General features: G+C 46.8%; 15 non-coding genes and 3 pseudogenes across 15 annotated transcripts; 6 read left to right on the forward strand and 12 right to left on the reverse strand.

Moving 5' to 3' along the window:
* Window positions 1-2,280: 2,280 nt before the first annotated feature.
* LOC134988745 (U1 spliceosomal RNA) lies at window positions 2,281-2,444 on the reverse strand. Its single transcript, XR_010194137.1, has one exon. It is a non-coding gene; the product is annotated as a U1 spliceosomal RNA (small nuclear RNA).
* A 692-nt stretch (window positions 2,445-3,136) lies between these two features.
* On the reverse strand, window positions 3,137-3,278 carry LOC134988688 (U1 spliceosomal RNA; annotated as a pseudogene).
* Window positions 3,279-3,430: 152 nt separating this feature from the next.
* LOC134988695 (U1 spliceosomal RNA) lies at window positions 3,431-3,594 on the reverse strand. The gene has a single exon (XR_010194095.1). It is a non-coding gene; the product is annotated as a U1 spliceosomal RNA (small nuclear RNA).
* Window positions 3,595-4,286: 692 nt separating this feature from the next.
* On the reverse strand, window positions 4,287-4,428 carry LOC134988710 (U1 spliceosomal RNA; annotated as a pseudogene).
* A 152-nt stretch (window positions 4,429-4,580) lies between these two features.
* LOC134988774 (U1 spliceosomal RNA) lies at window positions 4,581-4,744 on the reverse strand. Its single transcript, XR_010194165.1, has one exon. It is a non-coding gene; the product is annotated as a U1 spliceosomal RNA (small nuclear RNA).
* Window positions 4,745-6,048: 1,304 nt separating this feature from the next.
* TRNAN-AUU (transfer RNA asparagine (anticodon AUU)) lies at window positions 6,049-6,122 on the forward strand. Its single transcript has one exon. It is a non-coding gene; the product is annotated as a tRNA-Asn (tRNA).
* Window positions 6,123-12,005: 5,883 nt separating this feature from the next.
* On the reverse strand, window positions 12,006-12,121 carry LOC134988744 (U5 spliceosomal RNA). The gene has a single exon (XR_010194136.1). It is a non-coding gene; the product is annotated as a U5 spliceosomal RNA (small nuclear RNA).
* Window positions 12,122-12,396: 275 nt separating this feature from the next.
* LOC134988728 (U5 spliceosomal RNA) lies at window positions 12,397-12,512 on the reverse strand. Its single transcript, XR_010194120.1, has one exon. It is a non-coding gene; the product is annotated as a U5 spliceosomal RNA (small nuclear RNA).
* Window positions 12,513-12,786: 274 nt separating this feature from the next.
* On the reverse strand, window positions 12,787-12,902 carry LOC134988735 (U5 spliceosomal RNA). Its single transcript, XR_010194127.1, has one exon. It is a non-coding gene; the product is annotated as a U5 spliceosomal RNA (small nuclear RNA).
* A 275-nt stretch (window positions 12,903-13,177) lies between these two features.
* Window positions 13,178-13,293, reverse strand: LOC134988732 (U5 spliceosomal RNA). Its single transcript, XR_010194124.1, has one exon. It is a non-coding gene; the product is annotated as a U5 spliceosomal RNA (small nuclear RNA).
* A 274-nt stretch (window positions 13,294-13,567) lies between these two features.
* On the reverse strand, window positions 13,568-13,683 carry LOC134988737 (U5 spliceosomal RNA). Its single transcript, XR_010194129.1, has one exon. It is a non-coding gene; the product is annotated as a U5 spliceosomal RNA (small nuclear RNA).
* Window positions 13,684-13,947: 264 nt separating this feature from the next.
* LOC134988739 (U5 spliceosomal RNA) lies at window positions 13,948-14,063 on the reverse strand. The gene has a single exon (XR_010194131.1). It is a non-coding gene; the product is annotated as a U5 spliceosomal RNA (small nuclear RNA).
* A 270-nt stretch (window positions 14,064-14,333) lies between these two features.
* Window positions 14,334-14,449, reverse strand: LOC134988725 (U5 spliceosomal RNA). The gene has a single exon (XR_010194117.1). It is a non-coding gene; the product is annotated as a U5 spliceosomal RNA (small nuclear RNA).
* A 144-nt stretch (window positions 14,450-14,593) lies between these two features.
* On the forward strand, window positions 14,594-14,721 carry LOC134988722 (U1 spliceosomal RNA; annotated as a pseudogene).
* A 593-nt stretch (window positions 14,722-15,314) lies between these two features.
* LOC134988760 (U1 spliceosomal RNA) lies at window positions 15,315-15,478 on the forward strand. Its single transcript, XR_010194151.1, has one exon. It is a non-coding gene; the product is annotated as a U1 spliceosomal RNA (small nuclear RNA).
* Window positions 15,479-15,630: 152 nt separating this feature from the next.
* Window positions 15,631-15,793, forward strand: LOC134988715 (U1 spliceosomal RNA). Its single transcript, XR_010194111.1, has one exon. It is a non-coding gene; the product is annotated as a U1 spliceosomal RNA (small nuclear RNA).
* Window positions 15,794-16,468: 675 nt separating this feature from the next.
* Window positions 16,469-16,632, forward strand: LOC134988786 (U1 spliceosomal RNA). The gene has a single exon (XR_010194176.1). It is a non-coding gene; the product is annotated as a U1 spliceosomal RNA (small nuclear RNA).
* Window positions 16,633-16,784: 152 nt separating this feature from the next.
* LOC134988704 (U1 spliceosomal RNA) lies at window positions 16,785-16,947 on the forward strand. Its single transcript, XR_010194104.1, has one exon. It is a non-coding gene; the product is annotated as a U1 spliceosomal RNA (small nuclear RNA).
* Window positions 16,948-23,964: the final 7,017 nt, after the last annotated feature.

A 23,964-nucleotide genomic window follows, 5' to 3' on the forward strand; every position in this document is an offset into this window, starting at 1 on the left:
CATGAACAGGGAGCTCAGTTTGTAGTTGGTGCCTTCAGTAGCAGGCCAATTAACAGGGGCCTGCCTCAGGCAGCCTATTCTTAGCTATTAATTTTGACAAGAAAAGAAGAACTTGTTTTATGAGAATCTACAAGGGCTGCAGCAGGCTAGGTCTAATAGACATCTTTACTGCAGCTTCATCACTCCCAGCGGCGCTGTATACTCCCGTGCCCTGGTTGCTGGGTCACTGCAGCGGAGGCTCCGGTTTCTTCCTAAGGTCAGTCACACACGCACCGCCCTTCCGGATCACGAGGCCGCTGATGAAGGGGAGCGTGGCCGTAGGGGGTGGACCGTGTGTGCACTGGCGTGGACACTGATTACTGGGCAGCCGCTCCACGAGCCACCAGGTACAGTTAAGGAGCACAGGTCTGGGGTTTTTTCTCCCATATTAAACCAATTTTGTACTGCCCGCAGCGCATTGTGATAGGTAATAGGGCCTGATTCAGGTTGGATTGCAATCACAGTAAGCGATCCAACTGCAAAAATTGCTAAGAGCATACGCATGTGCCTGCATTTTCTGCGGCACCCCGCAGAGAATGCGATCGCCTCTGCCTGTCAATCGGGGCAGGGGGGGAGAGGGGGGTCAGCAACACTCCATTTCCAAGTCAGGGATGGAGCGGTGCGGGGGCAAGGCTTCAAAATGGGGTCTGCAACGGAGGAGACACAGGGGGCGTGGTCACAGCGGCTGTATGACATCACATTCAGCCGCTGTGATCACAAAAATGGTGGCGGCTTCCTGCGCGCACATACAGTCTGCACCAGCAGGAGGCTACACCATTTTTTATGATCACGCTGAACTGCAGTGCGACTGCAATTACAGATTGGTCAAGAAGGGAGGCGTCATGCTGGGTGGCCATGTCCTGTCACTGTGCAGGAGCCAGCACCGCTCACACACTAGTCCCCGGGTGAAGCCCCCAACCCCCGGGACACCCGGAGCAACAAAATGTAGATTCAGGCCACCAGGCCACGCCCCTACCTATGAAACCATGCCTCCTTTTTACCATTGCGCTGCTTATCTGCGCGCACTGCATTACAATCTCCTTCGCCACCTCTCTGGGTGTCACCAGTGATAGTGACACCTCTGCCATGCTTGTAGCAGCTGGTCCTAAGATCTACGCCTCAAGCCCTGAGTGTTTGCCCTTGTGACTTGTTGATCATCATAGCGAAGCAGATGCTTACAGAAAACTGCAGGGGCTTAGATTGAAAATAAAAAAATATATGGGTATAAGGTAGAGAGGAGCGGGTTCGGTTCTCCGAGAACCGAATTCCCCACGAACTCCACGTGGTTTACACTGGTCCGAGGCAGGCTCGGTTGTTCCCGCCTGACTCGGAAAACCTGAACAAGGGAAAATGTCATCATCCCGCTGTCGGATTCTCGCGAGATTCGGATTTCATATAAAGAGCTGCGCGTTGCCGCCATTTTTACTCGTGCATTGAAGAGGGAGCGGAGAGGACGTGGCTATGTTCTCTCAGTGGAAATCTCAATATCAGTGCTCAGTATCAGTGGTTACTTATTGCTGCTCAGTAATACTAGTAGTGTGTCTCTCCTGCTCAGTGTCAGTTCTCAGTAGTATCCTCATCAGTGCTCAGTATCACTGCTCATTGTCTTGTGCTGCATTGTGGTGCTCAGCATACTACAGTACATTACTAATAGTCCAGTGCTGCATCTTGCTGCTCAGTGTCAGTTCTAGTATCCTCATCAGTGCTCACTATCACTGCTCATTACATTGTGGTGTTCTGTATACTACAGTAACATAGTAATATAGTAACATATAGTAATATAGTTTTTGAGGTTGAAAAGAGGCAAATTGCCCATCGTGTTCAACCTGTTTTAAGTTGTGATGATTCTACATACTTGCTGAATAATGTTTTATGACTAGTTAACTACTACAACTCATGTTACCCCCGGATTAACCATGTTGATATTTTAAGTATTATAACCTTGGATAGCTTTTTCATTCAGAAATGTATCCATTCCTTTTTTAAATCCAATTACAGAGTCCGCCATTACCACCTTCCCTGGCAGGGAATTCCACATCCTGATTGCCCTAACAGTGAAGATCATAGTATCTCACCTGGCAGGTAAGTAGGAGTTGGGCTAGAGCTGTGGAGGATTGCTGCTTGGGCACCCCCTGTCAAGTGAAGGAGATCCAACTGAGGCAGCACAAGGGAACTCTCGAAAGAAGAACAAGGCTAGAGGAAGATCTAAGACAAAGAAATCTGACTTTTACCAGAGCTGACCAGAGGAAAGCACAAACACAGTCCCCCACTACCACAAATAATGCAGTCGAGTTTCCCACATTTGGGGAAATCACAGGGGTCAGCATACCCAGAATGCAATGAATGAACCTCACCCTGGGAGAACAATCTTCATGACCAAGGTATCTCCTATGCAAAATAAGTATGATTTGGGATAGGGCTGGGGAGGGCCACTGCTCAGGCACATCTCTGTCAAGTAAAGGAGATTCAACTGAGGCAGCACAAGGGAACTCTCATCTGGGGACAACAACTGCAGGGAGAACACATATTTTCAGATGAACATGGGAGGGCAGAAGGCTGCCTAAAACTGAAGCACCCCCAAACAACGAACCAAATGCAACAACTAGTGCAAGCATTCCTGGGGGAAGGCCTGCAGCAGATGGATTTGCATATGGTGATGTCATCCAAGCAGTGGGTCAAAGTTGGCTTCAACCCTCGTCTGCATATGAAAAGAAAAAAGGGGTGTGCAGGGCATGGCGGCCTTTTGCGGCGCTTGGATGACCCCTAGTTCGCATTAAACACCTCCACCCTCCTTCGGTGTGGGGCTCATGTTGGCTTTGCCCCAGCCCCTGAAGCATTCAAGCTGATTTCTTGCAGCAGCTGGGCACTGTAACAGCTCCAGAGCTGCTCTGTAAAGCAAGTAAAAGGGTGTGGGCCCTGCAGCACTACCTGTAGTTTGCATTGTGCGTTGGAAGGCACAAAGTAAGCAGACGGGAGAAGTCAGGATAGTGCACAAGGGTATAGAAGGGAGGGGCTCAAGAAAAAAGAAGTGGAAACAGACAGCAAACTAGGCTGGAGAGAGACCTGAGACAAAGAGATCTGAATTATATGAGAGCCGACCAGGGGAAACACAAATTATGCAGTCAAGTTTCCCACATTTGGGGAAATCGCAGGGGCAGCACACCCAGAGTGCAATGGGTGAGCCTTGCCCTGGGAGAAGCATCTTCATGATCATAGTATCTCACCTGGCAGGTAAGTAGGAGTTGGGCTAGAGCTGGGGAGGGTCGCTGCTCGGGCACCCCCCTGTCAAGTGAAGGAGATCCAACTGAGGCAGCACAAGGGAACTCTCAAAAGAAGAACAAGGCTAGAGGAAGATCTGAGACAAAGAAATCTGACTTTTACCAGAGCTGACCAGAGGAAAGCACAAACACAGTCCCCCACTACCACAAATAATGCAGTTGAGTTTCCCACATTTGGGGAAATCACAGGGGTCAGCATACCCAGAATGCAATGAATGAACCTAACCCTGGGAGAACAATCTTCATGACCATGGTATCTCCTATGCAAAATAAGTATGATTTGGGATAGGGCTGGGGAGGGCCGCTGCTCAGGCACATCTCTGTCAAGTAAAGGAGATTCAACTGAGGCAGCACAAGGGAACTCTCATCTGGGGACAACAACTGCAGGGAGAACACATATTTTCAGATGAACATGGGAGGGCAGAAGGCTGCCTAATACTGAAGCACCCCCAAACAACAAACCAAATGCAACAACTAGTGCAAGCATTCCTGGGGGAAGGCCTGCAGCAGATGGATTTGAATATGGTGATGTCATCCAAGCAGTGGGTCAAAGTTGGCTTCAACCCTCGTCTGCATATGAAAAGAATAAAGGGGTGTGCAGGGCATGGCGGCCTTTTGCGGCGCTTGGATGACCCCTAGTTCGCATTAAACACCTCCACCCTCCTTCGGTGTGGGGCTCATGTTGGCTATGCCCCAGCCCCTGAAGCATTCAAGCTGATTTCTTGCAGCAGCTGGGCACTGTAACAGCTCCAGAGCTGCTCTGTAAAGCAAGTAAAAGGGTGTGGGCCCTGCAGCACTACCTGTAGTTTGTATTGTGCGTTGGAAGGCACAAAGTAAGCAGACGGGAGAAGTCAGGATAGTGCACAAGGGTATAGAAGGGAGGGGCTCAAGAAAAAAGAAGTGGAAACAGACAGCAAACTAGGCTGGAGAGAGACCTGAGACAAAGAGATCTGAATTATATGAGAGCCGACCAGGGGAAACACAAATTCTGCAGTCAAGTTTCCCACATTTGGGGAAATCGCAGGGGCAGCACACCCAGAGTGCAATGGGTGAGCCTTGCCCTGGGAGAAGCATCTTCATGATCATAGTATCTCACCTGGCAGGTAAGTAGGAGTTGGGCTAGAGCTGGGGAGGGTCGCTGCTCGGGCACCCCCCTGTCAAGTGAAGGAGATCCAACTGAGGCAGCACAAGGGAACTCTCGAAAGAAGAACAAGGCTAGAGGAAGATCTGAGACAAAGAAATCTGACTTTTACCAGAGCTGACCAGAGGAAAGCACAAACACAGTCCCCCACTACCACAAATAATCCAGTTGAGTTTCCCACATTTGGGGAAATCACAGGGGTCAGCATACCCAGAATGCAATGAATTAACCTAACCCTGGGAGAACAATCTTCATGACCATGGTATCTCCTATGCAAAATAAGTATGATTTGGGATAGGGCTGGGGAGGGCCGCTGCTCAGGCACATCTCTGTCAAGTAAAGGAGATTCAACTGAGGCAGCACAAGGGAACTCTCATCTGGGGACAACAACTGCAGGGAGAACACATATTTTCAGATGAACATGGGAGGGCAGAAGGCTGCCTAATACTGAAGCACCCCCAAACAACAAACCAAATGCAACAACTAGTGCAAGCATTCTTGGGGGAAGGCCTGCCGCAGATGGATTTGCATATGGTGATGTCATCCAAGCAGTGGGTCAAAGTTGGTTCAAACACCTTTGCAAAGTTCTATAAGTTTGATACCCTGGCTGAGGAGGACCTCCTGTTTGCTCAATCGGTGCTGCAAAGTCATCCGCACTCTCCTGCCCGTTTGGGAGCTTTGGTATAATCCCCATGGTCCTTTCGGAGTCCCCAGCATCCTCTAGGACGTAAGAGAAAATAAGATTTTAAACCTACCGGTAAATCTTTTTCTCGTAGTCCGTAGAGGATGCTGGGTGCCCGTCCCAAGTGCGGTCTACTTCTGCAAGACTTGTATATAGTTATTGCTTACATAAGGGTTATATGTTAGTTTTCATCGGTCTTGGACTGATGCTATGTTGTTTTCATACTGTTAACTGGGTAGTATATCACAAGTTATACGGTGTGATTGGTGTGGCTGGTATGAATCTTGACCTTGGATTAACAAAAATCCTTTCCTCGTACTGTCCGTCTCCTCTGGGCACAGTTTCTCTAACTGAGGTATGGAGGAGGGGCATAGAGGGAGGAGCCAGTGCACACCCAGATCTAAAGTCTTTCTTAAAGTGCCCATGTCTGCTGCGGAGCCCGTCTATCCCCCATGGTCCTTACGGAGTCCCCATCATCCTCTACGGACTACGAGAAAAAAAAATTACCGGTAGGTTTAAAATGTTATTTTTTTCTCTGCAACCCACTGCTAAATTGTGCTTCCTAGCTGTTTTTTATAAAATCACTTAATTAAATCTAACTCTGATTACGTCAGAGAAGGCCAGGTACCCTACACCATAAGAGGGGGTTTGAAATTTTGACTTGTCTACTTAAAGATCACCAAAATCTGATGACAAGGTCAATTACATCCCTGGGTGGGATTGAACCACCAACCTTTTGGTTAATAGCCCATGTAAGTGCAAGAAATCCTGAAGCACTCACTCATCATGGGAAAGTACCAATGTGTTTCTTACAAAAATTCTCCAGATTATTGACTTTTTAAAGTTTTTCTAGGAAACGTTCTAGATGAATGCTTATTAGCCTTTGTCAGTATTGACTTTCGCAAGGTGTCTCTGTGGCGCAATCGGTTAGCATGTTTGGCTATTAACCAAAAGGTTGGTGGTTCAATCCCACCCAGGGATGTAATTGACCTTGTAATCAGATTTTGGTGATCTTTAAGTAGACAAGTCAAAATTTCAAAAACCTCCCTTATGGTGTAGGGTACCTGGCCTTCTCTGATGTAATCAGAGTTAGATTTGATTAAGTGATTTTATAAAAAAACAGCTAGGAAGCACAATTTAGCAGTGAGTTGCAGAGAAAAAAAATTATGCTGGCAGAAAAGTCCAATTGAGTGATTAAACAGCTCTTCATTTTCTGATTTTATGTTTATGCTAACAAATTTGCTCTCTGAAAAGTGTCCACAAAGCCAAGTCTCTGATTAACACCTTTGTAGGAATGGTTTTTCACCTATTACTGAATTAAACTTGCTTCATTGGAAAGGCATCAAAGATGCATCCTCATTTCAATGTCTACTGAAATAATACAGGTTGACACCAGGAAACGTCACTGCATCCTTGCTGCTTCCTCATGGGGAAGTCTGTTTAATGTGAAAACAAGGTGATATCTAATCAGCACACAGGTAAGGAATTAAGAAAATCTTTCTTTATGGGTGAAGATGTTTCTCACAAATTGTTGTCCCAATGCATCATTGAAATTCAAGATGGAAGATGATTTTCATATATCACTTGTACATTTTGCATTGCTCTTCTGGTGACAATGTAGTTTGTTTTTGTCAATTACCATTTCAGTAATAGGGTAAAGAAAATTAAGAGGATTTTTTAAAGAAAACAATGCTGTCAATATACTATTAAAACAAATTAAAATGATAAAAGTTATTGTACTTTAAGTAAAAATAAAAGTGCCAAAATATCAATCCCAGTTTTTGATTACTTTAATTATAAAAAAAAAATGCACATAGCAGAGGATAGTTTCGATCAATCGACCTCTGGGTTATGGGCCCAGCATGCTTCCATTGCACTACTCTGCTGCTCATGGAAGTGTCAGAGATCCTGAAGACTAAATTGATTAAAGGCCTAAAAGTACTGGACTATAAGGAAAGACTTACTAGGCTGAATATTTATACACTAGAAAAGAGGTGCCTAAGAGGAGATATTATTAATATCTTCAAATATGTAAAGATACATAACAAAGAGTTATCAGAGGAATTATTTATTAAAAGAACACGTGGTCACTCGCTGCGACTGGAGGAAAGTTCAGAACGCAATGGAGGAAAGGGTTCTTCACTGTTAGGGCAATCAGGATGTGGAATTCCCTGCCAGGGAAGGTGGTAATGGCGGACTCTGTAATTGGATTTAAAAAAGGAATGGATACATTTCTGAATGAAAAAGCTATCCAAGGTTATAATACTTAAAATATCAACATGGTTAATCCGGGGGTAACATGAGTTATAGTAGCTAACTAGTCATAAAACATTATTCAGCAAGTATGTAGAATCATCACAACTTAAAACAGGTTGAACACGATGGGCAATTTGCCTCTATTCAACCTCAAAAACTATGTTACTATATTACTATGTTATTGTAGTATACAGAACACCACAATGCAATGAGCAGTGATAGTGAGCACTGATGAGGATACTAGAACTGACACTGAGCAGCAAGATGCAGCACTGGACTATTAGTAATGTACTGTAGTATGCTGAGCAACACAATGCAGCACAAGACAATGGCCCTCATTCCGAGTTGTTCGCTCGCAAGGCGAATGTAGCAGAGTTACACACGCTAAGCCGCCGCCTACTGGGAGTGAATCTTAGCTTCTTAAAATTGCGACCGACGTACGCGCAATATTGCGATTACAAACGAGTTAGCAGTTTCAGAGTAGCTCCAGACTTACTCTGCCTGTGCGATCATTTCAGTGCTTGTCGTTCCTGGTTGACGTCACAAACACACCCAGCGTTCGCCCAGGCACTCCCACCGTTTCCCCGGCCACTCCTGCGTTTTTTCCGGAAACGGTAGCGTTTTCAGCCACACGCCCCTGAAACGCCGTGTATCCGCCCAGTAACACCCATTTCCTGTCAATCACATTACGATCGCCGGAGCGAAGAAAAAGCCGTGAGTAAAAATACTTTCTACATAGTAAAGTTACTTGGCGCAGTCGCAGTGCGAACATTGCGCATGCGTACTAAGCGGATTTTCACTGCGATGCGATGAAAAATACCGAGCGAACAACTCGGAATGAGGGCCAATGAACAGTGATACTGAGCACTGATGAGGATACTACTGAGAACTGACACTGAGCAGGAGAGACACACTACTAGTATTACTGAGCAGCAATAAGTAACCACTGATACTGAGCACTGATATTGAGATTTCCACTGAGAGAACATAGCCACGTCCTCTCCGCTCTCTCTTCAATGCACGAGTAAAAATGGCAGCAACGCGCAGCTCTTTATATGGAATCCGAATCTCGCGAGAATCCGACAGCGGGATGATGACATTTTCCCTTGTTCAGGTTTTCCGAGTCAGGCGGGAACAACCGAGCCTGCCTCGGACCAGTGTAAACCACGTGGAGTTTGTGGGGAATTCGGTTCTCGGAGAACCGAACCCGCTCCTCTCTACCTTATACCCTATCAATTTTTTTATTTTCAATCTAAGCCCCTGCAGTTTTCTGTAAGCATCTGCTTCGCTATGATGATCAACAAGTCACAAGGGCAAACACTCAGGGTTTGAGGCGTAGATCTTAGGACCAGCTGCTACAAGCATGGCAGAGGTGTCACTATCACTGGTGACACCCAGAGAGGTGGCGAGGGAGATTGTAATGCAGTGCGCGCAGATAAGCAGTGCAATGGTAAAAAGGAGGCATGGTTTCATAGGTAGGGGCGTGGCCTGGTGGCCTGAATCTACATTTTGTTGCTCCGGGTGTCCCGGGGGTTGGGGGCTGCACCCGGGGACTAGTGTGTGAGCGGTGCTGGCTCCTGCAAAGTGACAGGGCATGGCCACCCAGCATGACGCCTCCCTTCTTGACCATGCTGTAATTGCAGTCGCACTGCAGTTCAGCGTGATCATAAAAAATGGTGTAGGCTCCTGCTGGTGCAGACTGTATGTGCGCGCAGGAAGCCGCCACCATTTTTGTGATCACAGCGGCTGAATGTGATGTCATACAGTCGCTGTGACCACGCCCCCTGTGTCTCCTCCGTTGCAGACCCCATTTTGAAGCCTTGCCCCCGCACCGCTCCATCCCTGACTTGGAAATGGAGTGTTGCTGACCCACCTCTCCCCCCCTTCCCCGCCCCGATTGACAGGCAGAGGCGATCACATTCTCTGCGGGGTGCCGCAGAAAATGCAGGCACATGCGTATGCTCTTAGCAATTTTTGCAGTTGGATCGCTTATTGTGATTGCAATCCAACCTGAATCAGGCCCTATTACCTATCACAATGCGCTGCGGGCAGTACAAAATTGGGTTAATATAGGAGAAAACCCCCCAGACCTGTGCTCCTTAACTGTACCTGGTGGCTAGTGGAGCGGCTGCCCAGTAATCAGTGTCCACCGCAGTGCGCACACGGCCCACCCCCTACGGCCTCGCTCCCCTTCAGCAGCGGCCTCGTGATCCGGAAGGGTGGTGTGTGTGTGACTGACCTTAGGATGAAACCGGAGCCTCCGCTGCAGTGACCCAGCAACCAGGGCACGGGAGTATACAGCGCCGCTGGGAGTGATGAAGCTGCAGTAAAGATGTCTATTAGACCTAGCCTGCTGCAGCCCTTGTAGATTCTCATAAAACAAGTTCTTCTTTTCTTGTCAAAATTAATAGCTAAGAATAGGCTGCCTGAGGCAGGCCCCTGTTAATTGGCCTGCTACTGAAGGCACCAACTACAAACTGAGCTCCCTGTTCATGGAAGCGGGGTTATAGAGGAGAATGCACTGAGCTTCTTGGGAACAGTCAAAAGCTTTGAGCCGGTTGGTGCCTCAGATCAAGATCCTACTCTACACCCCAATGTGAATCCTTGTGGAGTCCAGTGTACCCCACAGAAGAAATTAATGTGTCACACCCATTGGCAGCAACCTTAGAATAGCTGCTGACGGGCACAATTGAGAAAGGAAGGGGGGGGGGACATTTGAATCCAGCACATAGATGCAATTCAAATATGTAATTCGTACCTTCCTATTTTAAAATATAATGGATGAACCTCACCCTGTGAGAACAATCTTCATGATCAAGAGATCTCATATGCAAAATAAATATGAGTTGGGATAGGGCTGGGGAGGGCTGCTCGGGCAGCACCTCCCCCGTCAAGTTAAGGAGATTCAACTGAGGAAGCACAAGGGAACTCTCGTCTGGGGACAACAACTGCAGGGAGACCACATCTTTTCAGATGAACATGGGAGGGCGGAAGGCTGCCTAATACTGAAGCACCATATGCAACAACTAGTACAAGCATTCCTGGGGGAAGGTCTGCAGCAGACGGATTTGCATACGGTGATGTTATCCAAGCAGTGGGCCAAAGTTGACTGGAACCCTCATCTGCATATGAAAAGAGAAAAGGGGCATGCAGGGCATGGCGGCCTTTTGCAGTGCTTGGATGACCCCTAGTTCACATTAAACACCCCCACCCTCCTTTGGTGTGGGGCTCATGTTGGCCATGCCCCATCCCCTGAAGCATTCAAGCTGATTTCTTGCAGCAGCTGGGCACTGTAACAGCTCCAGAGCTGTTCTGTAAGGCAAGTAAAAGGGTGTGGGCCCTGCAGCACCACCTGTAGTTCGCATTGTGCGTTGGAAGGCACAAAGTAAGCAGACGGGAGGAGAAGTCAGGATAGTGCGCAAGGGCATTCTTTTCTCTTAGTCCGTAGAGGATGCTGGGGTCACATTAAGAACCATGGGGTATAGACGGGATCCGCAAGAGACATGGGCACTTTAAGACTTTCAAAGGGTGTGAACTGGCTCCTCCCTCTATGCCCCTCCTCCAGACTCCAGTTATAGGAACTGTGCCCAGGGAGACGGACATTTCGAGGAAAGGATTTATTGTTAAACTAAGGTGAGCATCTTACCAGCTCACACCTTAAACATGCCGCAGAACGTGGCATTCAACAGAACACAAGCCAACGGCATGAACAATTGCAGCAAAAAGCTGACCAGAACCATAACACAACATGTGTATAACCACAAGTAATAACTGCAGACACAGTATGGACTGGGACGGGTGCCCAGCATCCTCTACAGACTAAGAGAAAAGGATTTACCGGTAGGTATTAAAATCCTATTTTCTCATACGACCTAGAGGATGCTGGGGTCACATTAAGAACCATGGGGTTATACCAAAGCTCTTGAACGGGTGGGAGAGTGCGTACGACTCTGCAGCACCGAATGACCCAACTTAAGGTTATCATCAGCCAAGGTATCAAACTTGTAAAACTTAGCAAAAGTGTTTACTAAATAGCTGCTCGGCAAAGTTGCAATGCCGAGACTCCCCGACCAGCTGCCAAGGATGAACCCACCTTTCTAGTAGAATGGGTCTTCACCTACTTCAGTAACGGCAATCCTGCCGTGGAACGAGCATGCTGAATCTTACCACAGATCCAGCGCATAATGGTCTGCATGGAAGCAGGACACCAAATCCTGTTGGGAGCATACAGGACAAACAGAGCCTCTGTTTTCCTAATCTGAACCGTTCTGGTGACATACATTTTCAAAGTTCTGACCACAGCCAGAGACTTTGACTCAACGAAGGTGTCAGTGGCCAAAGGCACCATGTGGAAAGATGAACCACCTTCGGCAGAAATTGTTGACGTGTCCTCAATTCTGCTCTATCTTCATGAAAGATCAAATAAAGGCTCTTGTGATACTGCATGGTTTGTACTGTTTTCCATGTGCTCCCAGACCTTTAAGCAAGTAGCATGGTCAAGAAAGTTCTGTTTGAAAAGAAACAACATTTACTGTCATTGTTATGCAAATAAACTTACATTAAAGCTAACAAGAAAGCACACTCGTTCTGTCTTTAAACTGATAAAAGAAACCCCAATAATATGGGGCATGCAAAAATTGAGATAAAACTCAGTTTTGCTCCTCTCCACGGAAATCTTTAATAAAAGGCGAAATATTTGTTAGTTCTGAAGAGAAACCAGAGCATGACCAAGATTCCACCTGTCGCCTGAGTGCCATGCCAGCAGTTCTCATTCAGCTGAAAGTGAGCACCCAATTTGAATGAAAGAAAGCAGATTTCTCACCAGGCTTCCCCTTGCTATAAACATGGTTTGTACTCTTTTCCATGTGCTCCCAGATCTTTCAAGCAATTAGTGCGGTCAAGAAAGTTCTGTTTGAAAAGAAACAAACATTTACTGTCATTTCTATGCAAATGAGCTTACATTAAAGCACACTCGTTCTATCTTTAAACCGATAAAATAAAACCCCAATAAGATGGGGCATGCAAAAATTGAGATAAAACTCAGTTTTGCTCCTCTCCACGGAAATCTTTAGTAAAAGGCGAAAGATTTGTTCGTTCTGAAGAGAAACCAGAACATGACCAAGATTCCACCTGTCGCCTGAGTGCCATGCCAGCAGTCCTCATTCAGCTCAAAGTGAGCACCCAATTTGAAAGAAAGAAAGCAGATTTCTCACCAGGCTTCCCCTTGCTATAAACATGGTTTGTACTCTTTTCCATGTGCTCCCAGATCTTTCAAGCAATTAGTATAGTCAAGAAAGTTCTGTTTGAAAAGAAACAAACATTTACTGTCATTTCTATGCAAATGAGCTTACATTAAAGCACACTCGTTCTATCTTTAAACCGATAAAAGAAACCCCAATAAGACGGAGCATGCAAAAATTGAGATAAAACTCAGTTTTGCTCCTCTCCACGGAAATCTTTAGTAAAAGGCGAAAGATCTGTTCGTTTTGAAGAGAAACCAGAGCATGACCAAGATTCCACCTGTCGCCTGAGTGCCATGCCAGCAATCCTCATTCAGCTCAAAGTGAGCACCCAATTTGAAAGAAAGAAAGCAGATTTCTCACCAGGCTTCCCCTTGCTATAAACATGGTTTGTACTCTTTTCCATGTGCTCCCAGATCTTTCAAGCAATTAGTGTGGTCAAGAAAGTTCTGTTTGAAAAGAAACAAACATTTACTGTCATTTCTATGCAAATGAGCTTACATTAAAGCACACTCGTTCTATCTTTAAACCGATAAAATAAAATCCCAATAAGATGGGGCATGCAAAAATTGAGATAAAACTCAGTTTTGCTCCTCTCCACGGAAATCTTTAGTAAAAGGCGAAAGATTTGTTCGTTCTGAAGAGAAACCAGAACATGACCAAGATTCCACCTGTCGCCTGAGTGCCATGCCAGCAGTCCTCATTCAGCTCAAAGTGAGCACCCAATTTGAAAGAAAGAAAGCAGATTTCTCACCAGGCTTCCCCTTGCTATAAACATGGTTTGTACTCTTTTCCATGTGCTCCCAGATCTTTCAAGCATTTAGTATAGTCAAGAAAGTTCTGTTTGAAAAGAAACAAACATTTACTGTCATTTCTATGCAAATGAGCTTACATTAAAGCACACTCGTTCTATCTTTAAACCGATAAAAGAAACCCCAATAAGACGGAGCATGCAAAAATTGAGATAAAACTCAGTTTTGCTCCTCTCCACGGAAATCTTTAGTAAAAGGCGAAAGATCTGTTTGTTTTGAAGAGAAACCAGAGTATGACCAAGATTCCACCTGTCGCCTGAGTGCCATGCCAGCAGTCCTCATTCAGCGCAAAGTGAGCACCCAATTTGAAAGAAAGAAAGCAGATTTCTCACCAGGCTTCCCCTTGCTATAAGCATGGTTTGTACTCTTTTCCATGTGCTCCCAGATCTTTCAAGCAATTAGAATGGTCAAGAAAGTTCTGCTTGAAAAGAAACAGACATTTATAGTCATTGTTATGCAAATAAACTTACATTAAAGCTAACAAGAAACTGATAAAAGAAACCCCAATAATATGGGGCATGCAAAAATTGAGATAAAACTCAGTTTTGCTCCTCTCCACAGAAATCTTTAATAAAAGGCGAAAGATTTGTTCGTTCTGAAGAGAAACCAGAGCATGACCAAGATTCCACCTGTCGCCTAAATGCTGTGCCAGCAGTCCTCATTCAGATCAAAGTGAGCGCCCAACTTGAAAGTAAGCAGATTTCTCACCTGGCTTCTCCTTGCTATAAGCATGGTTTGTACTGTATTCCATGTGCTCCCAGATCTTTCAAGCAAGTAGCATGGTCAAGAAAGTTCTGTTTGAAAAGAAACAAACATTTACTGTCATTTCTATGCAAATGAGCTTACATTAAAGCACACTCATTCTATCTTTAAACCGATAAAAGAAACCCCAAAAAGATGGGGCATGCAAAAATTGAGATAAAACTCGGTTTTGCTCCTCTCCACGGAAATCTTTAGTAAAAGGCGAAAGATTTGTTCGTTCTGAAGAGAAACCAGAGCATGACCAAGATTTTTATCTGAAAATATGTGTTCTCCCTGCAGTTGTTGTCCCCAGATGAGAGTTCCCTTGTGCTGCCTCAGTTGAATCTCCTTTACTTGACAGAGATGTGCCTGAGCAGCGGCCCTCCCCAGCCCTATCCCAAATCATACTTATTTTGCATAGGAGATACCATGGTCATGAAGATTGTTCTCCCAGGGTGAGGTTCATTCATTGCATTCTGGGTATGCTGACCCCTGTGATTTTCCCAAATGTGGGAAACTCGCTTTTATACCCTTGTGCACTATCCTGACTTCTCCTCCTGTCTGCTTACTTTGTGCCTTCCAATGCACAATGCAAACTACAGGTAGTGCTGCAGGGCCCACACCCTTTTACTTGCCTTACAGAGCAGCTCTGGAGCTGATACAGTGCCAAGCTGCTGCAAGAAATCAGCTTGAATGCTTCAGGGGATGGGGCATGGCCAACATGAGCCCCACACCGAAGGAGGGTGGGGGTGTTTAATGCGAACTAAGGGTCATCCAAGCGCCGCAAAAGGCCGCCATGCCCTGCATACCCCTTTTCTCTTTTCATATGCAGATGAGGGTTCCAGCCAACTTTGGCCCTCTGCTTGGATGACATCACCGTATGCAAATCCGTCTTCTGCAGAACTTCCCCCAGGAATGCTTGCACTAGTTGTTGCATTTGGTTTGTTGTTTGGGGGTGCTTCAGTATTAGGCAGCCTTCTGCCCTCCCATGTTCATCTGAAAATATGTGTTCTCCCTGCAGTTGTTGTCCCCAGATGAGAGTTCCCTTGTGCTGCCTCAGTTGAATCTCCTTTACTTGACAGAGATGTGCATGAGCAGCGGCCCTCCCCAGCCCTATCCCAAATCATACTTATTTTGCATAGGAGATACCATGGTCATGAAGATTGTTCTCCCAGGGTGAGGTTCATTCATTGCATTTTGGGTATGCTGACCCCTGTGATTTACCCAAATGTGGGAAACTCGACTGCATTATTTGTGGTAGTGGGGGACTGTGTTTGTGCTTTCCTCTGGTCAGCTCTGTTAAAACTCAGATTTCTTTGTCTCAGATTTTCCTCTAGCCTTGTTCTTCTTTCGAGAGTTCCCTTGTGCTGCCTCAGGTGGATCTCCTTCACTTGACAGGGGGGTGCCCGAGCAGCGACCCTCCCCAGCTCTAGCCCAACTCCTACTTACCTGCCAGGTGAGATACTATGATCAGGAAGGTGCTTCTCCCAGGGCAAGGCTCACCCATTGCACTCTGGGTGTGCTGCTCCTACGATTTCCCCAAATGTGGGACACTTGACTACATAATTTGTGTTTCCTCTGGTCGGCTCTCGTATAATTCAGATCTCTTTGTCTCAGGTCTTTCTCCAGCCTAGTTTGCTGTCTGTTTCCACTTCTTTTATCTTGAGCCCCTCCCTTCTATACCCTTGTGCACTATCCTGACTTCTCCTCCCGTCTGCTTACTTTGTGCCTTCCAATGCACAATGCAAACTACAGGTAGTGCTGCAGGGCCCACACAATCTTTTACTTGCCTTAAAGAGCAGCTCTGGAGCTGTTACAGTGCCCTGCTGCTGCAAGAAATCAGCTTGAATGCTTCAGGGGATGGGGCATGGCCAACATGAGCCCCACACCAAAGGTGGGTGGGGGTGTTTAATGCGAACTAGGGGTAATCCAAGCACCGCAAAAGGCCGCCATGCCCTGCACGCCCCTTTTCTCTTTTCATATGCAGATGAGGGTTGAAGCCAACTTTGACCCACTGCTTGGATGACATCACCATATGCAAATCCATCTGCTGCAGGCCTTGCCCCAGGAATGCTTGCACTAGTTGTTGCATTTGGTTTGTTGTTTGGGGGTGCTTCAGTATTAGGCAGCCTTCTGCCCTCCCATGTTCATCTGAAAATATGTGTTCTCCCTGCAGTTGATGTCCCCAGATGAGAGTTCCCTTGTGCTGCCTCAGTTGAATCTCCTTTACTTGACAGAGATGTGCCTGAGCAGCGGCCCTCCCCGCCCTATCCCAAATCATACTTATTTTGCATAGGAGACACCATGGTCATGAAGATTGTTCACCCAGGGTGAGGTTCATTCATTGCATTCTGGGTATGCTGACCCCTGTGATTTCCCCAAATGTGGGAAACTCGCCTGCATTTTTTGTGGTAGTGGGGGACTGTGTTTGTGTTTTCCTCTGGTCAGCTCTGGTAAAAGTCAGATTTCTTTGTCTCATATATTCCTCTAGCCTTGTTCTTCTTTCGAGAGTTCCCTTGTGCTGCCTCAGTTGGATCTCCTTCACTTGACAGGGGGGTGCCCGAGCAGTGACCCTCCCCAGCTCTAGCCCAACTCCTACTTACCTGCCAGGTGAGATACTATGATCATGAAGGTGCTTCTCCCAGGGCAAGGCTCACCCATTGCACTCTGGGTGTGCTGTTCCTGTGATTTCCCCAAATGTGGGAAACTTGATTGCATAATTTGTGTTTCCCCTGGTCGGCTCTCGTATAATTCAGATCTCTTTGTCTCAGGTCTCTCTCCAGCCTAGTTTGCTGTCTGTTTCCACTTCTCTTTTCTGGAGCCACTCCCTTCTATGCCCTTGCGCACTATCCTGACTTCTCCCGTCTGCTTACTTTGTGCCTTCCAACGCACAATGCGAACTACAGGTGGTGCTGCAGGGCCCACACCCTTTTAGTTGCCTTACAGAGCAGCTCTGGAGCTGTTACAGTGCCCAGCTGCTGCAAGAAATCAGCTTGAATGCTTCAGGGGCTGGGGCATAGCCAACATGAGCCCCACACCAAAGGAGGGTGGGGGTGTTTAATGCGAACTAGGGGTCATCCAAGCACCGCAAAAGGCCGCCATGCCCTGCATGCCCCTTTTCTCTTTTCATATGCAGATGAGGGTTCCAGCCAACTTTGGCCCACTGCTTGGATGACATCACCGTATGCAAATCCGTCTGCTGCAGACCTTCCCCCAGGAATGCTTGTACTAGTTGTTGCATATGGTTTGATATTTGATGGTGCTTCAGTATTAGGCAGCCTTCCGCCCTCCCATGTTCATCTGAAAAGATGTGGTCTCCCTGCAGTTGTTGTCCCCAGACGAGAGTTCCCTTGTGCTTCCTCAGTTGAATCTCCTTAACTTGATGGGGGAGGGGCTGCCCGAGCAGCCACCCTCCCCAGCCCTATCCCAACTCATACTTATTTTGCATATGAGATCTCTTGATCATGAAGATTGTTCTCACAGGGTGAAGTTCATCCATTATATTTTAAAATAGGAAGGTACAAATTACATATTTGAATTGCATCTATGTGCTGGATTCAAATGTCCCCCCCCCCCCTTCCTTTCTCAATTGTGCCCATCAGCAGCTATTCTAAGGTTGCTGCCAATGGGTGTGACACATTAATTTCTTCTGTGGGGTACACAGGACTCCACAAGGATTCACATTGGGGTGTAGAGTAGGATCTTGATCTGAGGCACCAACCGACTCAAAGCTTTTGACTGTTCCCAAGATGCTCAGCGCATCCTCCTCTATAACCCCGCTTCCATGAACAGGGAGCTCAGTTTGTAGTTGGTGCCTTCAGTAGCAGGCCACTTAACAGGGGCCTGCCTCAGGAAGCCAATTCTTAGCTATTCATTTTGACAAGAAAAGAAGAACTTGTTTTATGAGAATCTACAAGGGCTGCAGCAGGCTAGGTCTAATAGACATCTTTACTGCAGCTTCATCACTCCCAGCGGCGCTGTATACTCCCGTGCCCTGGTTGCTGGGTCACTGCAGCGGAGGCTCCGGTTTCTTCCTAAGGTCAGTCACACACACACCGCCCTTCCGGATCACGAGGCCGCTGATGAAGGGGAGCGTGGCCGTAGGGGGTGGACCGTGTGCGCACTGGCGTGGACACTGATTACTGGGCAGCCGCTCCACTAGCCACCAGGTACAGTTAAGGAGCACAGGTCTGGGGGTTTTTCTCCTATATTAAACCAATTTTGTACTGCCCGCAGCGCATTGTGATAGGTAATAGGGCCTGATTCAGGTTGGATTGCAATCACAATAAGTGATCCAACTGCAAAAATTGCTAAGAGCATACGCATGTGCCTGCATTTTCTGCGGCACCCCGCAGAGAATGCGATCGCCTCTGCCTGTCAATCGGGGCAGGGGGGGAGAGGGGGGTCAGCAACACTCCATTTCCATGTCAGGGATGGAGCGGTGCGGGGGCAAGGCTTCAAAATGGGGTCTGCAATGGAGGAGACACAGGGGGCGTGGTCACAGCAGCTGTATGACATCACATTCAGCCGCTGTGATCACAAAAATGGTGGCGGCTTCCTGCGCGCACATACAGTCTGCACCAGCAGGAGGCTACACCATTTTTTATGATCACGCTGAACTGCAGTGCGACTGCAATTACAGCATGGTCAAGAAGGGAGGCATCATGCTGGGTGGCCATAAGAGATGAGCGGGTTCGGTTCCTCGGAATCCGAACCCGCCCGAACTTCACCCTTTTTGCTCGGGTCCGAGCAGACTCGGATCCTCTCGCCTTGCTCGGTTAACCCGAGCGCGCCCGAACGTCATCATCCCGCTGTCGGATTCTCACGAGACTTGGATTCTATATAAGGAGCCGCGCGTCGCCGCCATTTTCACACGTGCATTGAGATTGATAGGGAGAGGACGTGGCTGGCGTCCTCTCCGTTTAGATTAGAAGATAGAGACGAGTGACATTTGATTTACTACTAATTTGGGGAGCAGTTGAACTTGTCAGGAGTACTCAGTAGTGCAGAGTTTTGCTGATAGTGACCACCAGTTTTATTATTTATAATCCGTTCTCTGCCTGAAAAAAAACGATACACATACCATATCTGTGCTCAGCCTCAGTGTGCTGCATGATATATCATCTATGTATATCTGACTGTGCTGAGTGCTCACTGCTCACACAGCTTAATTGTGGGGGAGACTGGGGAGCAGTTATAGCAGGAGTACAGTGCACACTTTTGCTGCCAGTGTGACCACCAGTATATTGTCTGCCTGAAAAAGTTAAACACTCCTGTGGTGTTTTTTTTTTATTCTATAAATGCATTCTGCTGACAGTGTCCAGCAGGTCCGTCATACATATATTATATAAATATTTACCTGCAGTAGTGTTATATTTTTTTTTTTCATCTTTATCATCTCTATATTAGCAGACGCAGTACGGTAGTCCACGGCTGTGGCTATCTCTGTGTCGTCAGTGCTCGTCCATAATTGTATACCTACCTACCTGTGGTGGGTTTTTTTTTTCTATCTTCTTCATACTAGTAGTTTAGGAGTCTACTGACAGTGTCCACCAGGTCCATCATTATATTATATACCTACAGTAGTAATATATTTATTATATTATCTATACTAGCAGACGCAGTACGGTAGTCCACGGCTGTGGCTATCTCTGTGTCGTCAGTGCTCATCCATAATTGTATACCTAACTACCTGTGGTGGGGTTTTTTTTTTATCTTCTTCATACTAGTAGTTTAGCAGTCTGCTGACAGTGTCCACCAGGTCCGTCATTATATTATATACCTACAGTAGTAATATATTTATTATATTATCTATACTAGCAGATGCAGTACGGTAGTCCACGGCTGTACCTACCTCTGTGTCGTCAGTGCTCGTCCATAATTGTATACCTACCTGTGGTGGGGGTTTTTTTTCTATCTTCTTCATACTAGTAGTTTAGGAGTCTGCTGACAGTGTCCACCAGGTCCGTCATTATATTATATACCTACAGTAGTAATATATTTAGTATATTATCTATACTAGCAGACGCAGTACGGTAGTCCACGGCTGTACCTACCTCTGTGTCGTCACTCGTCCATAATTGTATACCTAACTGTGGTGGTTTTTTTTTTCTATCTTCTTCATACTAGTAGTTTAGCAGTCTGCTGACAGTGTCCACCAGGTCCGTCATTATATTATATATACCTACAGTAGTTATATATATTTTTTTTTATATCATTAATTATCATCTCTATACTAGCAGACGCAGTACGGTAGGCCACGGCTGTGGCTATCTCTGTGTCGTCAGTGCTCGTCCATAATTGTATACCTACCTACCTGTGGTGGAAGTTTTTTTCTATCTTCTTCATACTAGTAGTTTAGCAGTCTGCTGACAGTGTCCACCAGGTCCGTCATTATATTATATATACCTACAGTAGTTATATATATATTTTTTTTTATATCATTAATTATCATCTCTATACTAGCAGACGCAGTACGGTAGTCCACGGCTGTAGCTACCTCTGTGTCGTCAGTCACTCGTCATCCATAAGTATACTAGTATCCATCCATCTCCATTGTTTACCTGAGGTGCCTTTTAGTTGTGCCTATTAAAATATGGAGAACAAAAATGTTGAGGTTCCAAAAATAGGGAAAGATCAAGATCCACTTCCACCTCGTGCTGAAGCTGCTGCCACTAGTCATGGCCGAGACGATGAAATTCCATCAACGTCGTCTGCCAAGGCCGATGCCCAATGTCATAGTACAGAGCATGTAAAATCCAAAACACAAAAGATCAGTAAAAAAATGACTCAAAAATCTAAATAAAAATCGTCGGAGGAGAAGCGTAAACTTGCCAATATGCCATTTACCACACGGAGTGGCAAGGAACGGCTGAGGCCCTGGCCTATGTTCATGGCTAGTGGTTCAGCTTCACATGAGGATGGAAGCACTCAGTCTCTCGCTAGAAACATGAAAAGACTTAAGCTGGCAAAAGCACAGCAAAGAACTGTGCGTTCTTCAAAATCACAAATCCACAAGGAGAGTCCAATTGTGTCGGTTGCGATGCCTGACCTTCCCAACACTGGACGTGAAGAGCATGCACCTTCCACCATTTGCACGCCCCCTGCAAGTGCTGGAAGGAGCACCCGCAGTCCAGTTCCTGATAGTCAGATTGAAGATGTCAGTGTTGAAGTACACCAGGATGAGGAGAATATGGGTGTTGCTGGCGCTGGGGAGGAAATTGACAAGGAGGATTCTGATGGTGAGGTGGTTTGTTTAAGTCAGGCACCCGGCGAGACACCTGTTGTCCGTGGGAGGAATATGGCCATTGACATGCCTGGTGAAAATACCAAAAAAATCAGCTCTTCGGTGTGGAAGTATTTCAACAGAAATGCGGACAACAGGTGTCAAGCCGTGTGTTGCCTTTGTCAAGCTGTAATAAGTAGGGGTAAGGACGTTAACCACCTCGGAACATCCTCCCTTATACGTCACCTGCAGCGCATTCATCATAAGTCAGTGACAAGTTCAAAAACTTTGGGCGACAGCGGAAGCAGTCCACTGACCAGTAAATCCCTTCCTCTTGTAACCAAGCTCACGCAAACCACCCCACCAACTCCCTCAGTGTCAATTTCCTCCTTCCCCAGGAATGCCAATAGTCCTGCAGGCCATGTCACTGGCAATTCTGACGAGTTCTCTCCTGCCTGGGATTCCTCCGATGCATCCTTGAGTGTAACGCCTACTGCTGCTGGCGCTGCTGTTGTTGCTGCTGGGAGTCGATGGTCATCCCAGAGGGGAAGTCGTAAGACCACTTTTACTACTTCCAACAAGCAATTGACTGTCCAACAGTCCTTTGCGAGGAAGATGAAATATCACAGCAGTCATCCTGCTGCAAAGCGGATAACTGAGGCCTTGGCATCCTGGGCAGTGAGAAACGTGGTTCCGGTATCCATCATTACTTCAGAGCCAACTATAGACTTGATTGAGGTACTGTGTCCCCGGTACCAAATACTATCTAGGTTCCATTTCTCTAGGCAGGCGATACCGAAAATGTACACAGACCTCAGAAAAAGACTCACCAGTGTCCTAAAAAATGCAGTTGTACCCAATGTCCACTTAACCACGGACATGTGGACAAGTGGAGCAGGGCAGACTCAGGACTATATGACTGTGACAGCCCACTGGGTAGATGTATTGACTCCCGCCGCAAGAACAGCAGCGGCGGCACCAGTAGCAGCATCTCGCAAACGCCAACTCTTTCCTAGGCAGGCTACGCTTTGTATCACCGCTTTCCAGAATACGCACACAGATGAAAACCTCTTACGGCAACTGAGGAAGATCATCACAGAATGGCTTACCCCAATTGGACTCTCCTGTGGATTTGTGGCATCGGACAACGCCAGCAATATTGTGCGTGCATTATATCTGGGCAAATTCCAGCACGTCCCATGTTTTGCACATACCTTGAATTTGGTGGTGCAGAATTATTTAAAAAACGACAGGGACGTGCAAGAGATGCTGTCGGTGGCCACAAGAATTGCGGGACACTTTCGGCGTACAGGCACCACGTACAGAAGACTGGAGCAACACCAAAAACGCCTGAACCTGCCCTGCCATCATCTGAAGCAAGAAGTGGAAACGAGGTGGAATTCAACCCTCTATATGCTTCAGAGGATGGAGGAGCAGCAAAAGGCCATTCAAGCCTATACATCTGACCACGATATAGGAGGTGGAATGCACCTGTCTCAAGCGCAGTGGAGAATGATTTCAACGTTGTGCAAGGTTCTGCAACCTTTTGAACTTGCCACACGTGAAGTCAGTTCAGACACTGCCAGCCTGAGTCAGGTCATTCCCGTCATCAGGCTTTTGCAGAAGAAGCTGGAGACATTGAAGGAGGAGCTAAGACAGAGCGATTCCGCTAGGCATGTGGGACTTGTGGATGGAGCCCTTCATTCGCTTAACCAGGATTCACGGGTGGTCAATCTGTTGAAATCAGAGCACTACATTTTGGCCACCGTGCTCGATCCTAGATTTAAAACCTACGTTGTATCTCTCTTTCCGGCAGACACAAGTCTGCAGGGGTTCAAAGACCTGCTGGTGAGAAAATTATCAAGTCAAGCGGAACTTGATCGGTCAACAGCTCCTCCTTCACATTCTCCCGCAATTGGGGGTGCGAGGAAAAGGCTCAGAATTCCGAGCCCACCCGCTGGCGGTGATGCAGGGCAGTCTGGAGCGACTGCTGATGCTGACATCTGGTCCGGACTGAAGGACCTGCCAACGATTACGGACATGTCGTCTACTGTCACTGCATATGATTCTCTCACCATTGAAAGAATGGTGGAGGATTATATGAGTGACCGCATCCAAGTAGGCACGTCAGACAGTCCGTACGTATACTGGCAGGAAAAAGAGGCAATTTGGAGGCCCTTGCACAAACTGGCTTTATTCTACCTAAGTTGCCCTCCCACAAGTGTGTACTCCGAAAGAGTGTTTAGTGCCGCCGCTCACCTTGTCAGCAATCGGCGTACGAGGTTACTTCCAGAAAATGTGGAGAAGATGATGTTCATTAAAATGAATTATAATCAATTGCTCCGTGGAGACATTGACCAGCAGCAATTGCCTCCACAAAGTATACAGGGAGCTGAGATGGTGGATTCCAGTGGGGACGAATTGATAATCTGTGAGGAGGGGGATGTACACGGTGATGAATCGGAGGATGATGATGAGGTGGACATCTTGCCTCTATAGAGCCAGTTTGTGCAAGGAGAGATTTATTACTTCTTTTTTGGTGGGGGTCCA

This window comes from Pseudophryne corroboree, unplaced genomic scaffold, assembly GCF_028390025.1.
Source record: "Pseudophryne corroboree isolate aPseCor3 unplaced genomic scaffold, aPseCor3.hap2 scaffold_1084, whole genome shotgun sequence".
Classification (NCBI taxonomy): domain Eukaryota; kingdom Metazoa; phylum Chordata; class Amphibia; order Anura; family Myobatrachidae; genus Pseudophryne; species Pseudophryne corroboree.